Genomic DNA, 5,141 nt, shown 5'->3' with positions numbered 1-5,141 from the left:
TACACACAGTCGTGCACACACATGCTCAAATGCAGACTCACACTTATACACACACAAGCACGCACATATGCACTCACACATGTACTCACACACGTTCAAATGCGTACTCACAGTCGTACATACACATGCACACTCACACACATATGCACGCTCACACATACATATACACACACACACATGGTCACACACACACATACTCACACACTCTCACTCACACACACACACTCACTCTCAGACACTCACATACTCTCTCTCACACACACTCACATACACCTGCACACCTTCACACTTACTCTCTTATAAACATTCACACTCGCTCATACACATTCACAGGTACACTCACATTCAAACTCACTCTCTCACACACATATTCACACTCACTCTCACACAAACACTCACGCACACTAATTCTCATACACTCACATTCACACTCACACACATTCACACTCACTCTCTCATACACTTGTTCACACCCACTCCCTCAGACACACACTCACTCTCACACACATTCACACTCTTACTCACACACACACATATTCACACTCACACTCTCTGACACACACTCTCAGGCACACAGCGCGGGATTCTCCGCAAACCGGCGGGGTTGGCAACTCTGGCGGGAAGGAGTGGCGTGAACCACTCCGGCTTCGGGGAAGGGGCTTGGCGCCATGCCAACCGGCGCCGAAGGGCCTCCGCTGGCTGGTGCGAGTTGGCGCATGCGTGGGAGCGCCAGCGTGTGCTGGCGTCATCCCAGCGCATGCGCAGGGGGTTCATCTCCGCGTCAGCCATTGCGGACTGTTACAGCGGCCGACGCGGAGGAATAGAGCGCCCCCACGGCACAGGCCCGCCCGGGGATCAGTGAGCCCCGATCGCCGGCACCATGGGGGCACCCCCCGGGGCCAGACCCCCCCCCCGCACCCCCCTGAGGACCCCAGAGGCCACCTGCGGAGCAAGGCCCGCCGGTAAGTACCTGTTGTGATTTACGCCGGCGGGACAGTAAACGGGCGGCCACTCGGCCGCCGACCGGTGCGCCGCGATTCCCGCCCCCGCCAAATCCCCGGCACCAGGGAATTTGGTAGCCGGTGGGGGTGGGATTCACGCCGCATTCCTCCCCCCGGCGATTCTCAGACCCGGCCGGGGTGGGGGGGGGGGGGGGGGGTCGGATAATCCCCCCAACACTCTCAAACACACACTCTCAGACACACACACTCTCAGACACACACACTCTCAGACACACACACTCTCAGACACACACTCTCAGACACACACACTCTCAGACACACACTCTCAGACACACACACTCTCAGACACACACTCTCAGACACACACACTCTCAGACACACACTCTCAGACACACACACTCTCAGACACACACTCTCAGACACACACACTCTCAGACACACACACTCTCAGACACACACACTCAGACACACACACTCTCAGACACACACTCTCAGACACACACACTCTCAGACACACACACTCTCAGACACACACACTCTCAGACACACACACTCTCAGGCACACACACTCTCAGGCACACACTCTCAGACACACACACTCTCAGACACACACACTCTCAGACACACACACTCTCAGACACACACACTCTCAGGCACACACACTCTCAGGCACACACACTCTCAGGCACACACACTCTCAGACACACACACTCTCAGACACACACACTCTCAGGCACACACACTCTCAGGCACACACTCTCAGACACACACACTCTCAGACACACACACACTCTCAGACACACACACTCTCAGACACACACTCTCAGACACACACACTCTCAGACACACACACACTCTCAGACACACACTCTCAGACACACACTCTCAGACACACACACTCTCAGACACACACACTCAAAAACACACACTCTCAGACACACACACTCTCTCAAAAACACACTCTCTCATATACACACACTCTCATATACACACACTCTCAGACACACACACTCTCAGACACACACACTCTCAGACACACACACTCTCAGACACACACACTCTCAGACACACACACTCTCTCAAAAACACACACTCTCAGACACACACTCTCAAACACACACTCTCAGACACACACACTCTCAGACACACACACTCTCTCAAAAACACACACTCTCAGACACACACACTCTCTCAAAAACACACTCTCTCAGACACACACACTCTCAGACACACACACTCTCAGACACACACACTCTCAGACACACACACTCTCAGACACACACTCTCTCATATACACACACTCTCTCTCTCACACGTACACGTTCATTTACACAGACAGTTGCTAATTCTAAACTTGTAAAAGTAGCTGCCTCCCTGTGTGGTTTAGGAACTGGATGAGATGGGGGTGGGTATTCGGATCGTGTCTGATGGCTGTAGAATAGGGAACCAAGAAAATGTCAACTTGTTCAGCAGTCTCTCTGTCTCCAACACTGCTCGCCACAGGGAGAGACAGTTCTTAAACATATTCCTGTCTGGCGTGTGAGAAAGAGAGAAATCAGGACAGCAGCCTGTTCTTTGAATTAAACATTCATGTGTAGACATTTCGTGAGGCAGATGTTCGCTAGCATAGTGTGTGTGCACAGATATCGGAGGATGGGGGCAGGCAGGAAGACCGAGGAACGCGATGGCTGGGGTTGGAGCTGGTGGAAAGGAAAGCTTCGATCAATTGGGGCTGATTACAATGAATACGCTCACACACACACTCACAGACACACCCTCACACACACACTCAGACACACCCTCACACACACGCCCTCACACACACACCCTCACACACACACACAGACTCACACAGAAACACACTCACTCACACAGACACTCACAAAAACACTCAGAGACACGCTCACACACACACAATCCCACAGGTAAACACACACATTCGCACAGACACACTGACGCACACAGACACACTCATAACAGAAATGCACAGCTACACTCACACAGATACACACAGCGATACATACACACATATACAGTCATACACAAACATACTCGCAAACACACACACAGATACATACAATCACACACAGCGACACAAACACAATCGTGCACACACATACTGGCACAGATATACAAACACACACAGAAATGCAGGCAGCAACACATACGCACACACAGTCATACACAAACTCACTCACAGAAATACACACAGATCACACACAGTGGCACAGACACACACACAGCGACAAATACACAAACACACAATCGTGCACACACATACTTGCACAGATACACACACTGAGTCATACACAAACTCACTCACACAGATACACACAATCACACACACAATCGCGCACACACATACTTGCACAGATACACACAGACAGTCATACACAAACTCACTCTCACACTCACACATACACACACAATCACACACAGCGACATATACACAATCTCATACACACTTACGCACGTACATATTCCACAGATATACACACACAGTCATATACAAACTCACACATACACACACAATCACACACAGCCAACACATACACAATCTCACACACACTCACTCTCACACAGGTACACACACACACACATAGATACACAGCAATGCATACACAATCTCACACACACACACTCACAGGTACACGCACACATAGATACACAGCAATACATACACAATCTCACACACACACTCTCACAGGTACACACACACAGATACACAGCAACACATACACAATCTCACACACACATTCTCACAGGTACACACACACATAGATACACAGCAACGCACACACACACTCTCACAGGTACACACACACATAGATACACAGCAACACATACACAATCTCACACACACACTCACAGGTACACACACACATAGATACACAGCAACACACACACACACTCACAGGTACACACACACATAGATACACAGCAACACATACACAATCTCACACACACTCTCTCACAGGTACACACACACACATAGATACACAGCAACACATACACACTCTCACAGGTACACACACACATAGATACACAGCAACACACACACACTCTCACAGGTACACACACACATAGATACACAGCAACACATACACACTCTCACAGGTACACACACACATAGATACACAGCAACACAACACACTCTCACAGGTACACACACACATAGATACACAGCAACACATACACACTCTCACAGGTACACACACACATAGATACACAGCAACACACGCACACTCTCACAGGTACACACATAGATACACAGCAACACACACACACACATAGATACACAGCAACACACACACACTCACAGGTACACACACATAGATACACAGCAACACACACACACTCTCACAGGTACACACACACATAGATACACAGCAACACATACACACTCTCACAGGTACACACACACATAGATACACAGCAACACATACACACTCTCACAGGTACACACACACATAGATACACAGCAACACATACACATTCTCACAGGTACACACACACACACATAGATACACAGCAACACACACACACACTCACAGTTACACACACACACATAGATACACATACACAATCTCACACACTCACAGATCAAAACAATGAAGTAGTGAGCTGTACCCTCCCAAATTAAGATCTGGGTTACGTACCTGCTGGGCAGCTGCCTCGCAAACCATCCTGCTCACCCTCGTCTCCTCATTGCTGGAGCTTTGATACAAACATTGCAGTCTGTCTGCCTCTCTCGTTGCCTCTGTGTGTGTGTCTCTCTATCCCTCTCTGCCTCTCACACACACATCGTACCGCAGCGTCCTCTCTTTGAGGATGAAGTGGCGAGCTCCACACACACACACAAAGGCGCCACCTCGGCCAGCCCTCTTCAAGCCGGGACCCTCTCGGACAGCCCCTTCTCCCCTCCGCCCAGCAACTCCGAGACTCCCTCCCGATCCAGCAGACTGAGTCTCTCTCAGCCGCCTCTCTCTCGCTCTCTCTCCTCCCCCCTCTCGCTCCACCCGAATGGTCCACCCCCTCGATTCATCAAAGGACTGCTTGCTGAAATTCAACACTTCACTTAAAGCTAGACTTCTTACCGCTAGCTGCCCCCCTCACTCCACCTTTGACAGATGTCCCTCTCTGAATAATATGTGTGCAAGCACAATTCAATTCCTGGCC

At 50.1% G+C, this 5,141-nt stretch overlaps 1 protein-coding gene across 1 annotated transcript in view; it reads right to left on the bottom strand.

Moving 5' to 3' along the window:
* plxna3 (plexin A3) overlaps positions 1-4,938 on the bottom strand; it is a 297,717-nt gene extending 292,779 nt beyond the window's left edge. The window contains exon 1 of the mRNA XM_072487943.1: positions 4,622-4,938. The gene's annotated coding sequence lies outside the window, so the exon portion shown is untranslated. The remainder of the gene's footprint in view (positions 1-4,621) is intronic.
* Between the last annotated feature and the right edge of the window lie 203 nt (positions 4,939-5,141).

The sequence above is a fragment of the Scyliorhinus torazame genome, chromosome 22 (genome assembly GCF_047496885.1).
Source record: "Scyliorhinus torazame isolate Kashiwa2021f chromosome 22, sScyTor2.1, whole genome shotgun sequence".
Taxonomy (NCBI): Eukaryota; Metazoa; Chordata; class Chondrichthyes; order Carcharhiniformes; family Scyliorhinidae; genus Scyliorhinus; species Scyliorhinus torazame.
Note: the sequence above shows the minus strand (reverse complement) of the source record. Positions and strands in the feature narration are given on the sequence as shown.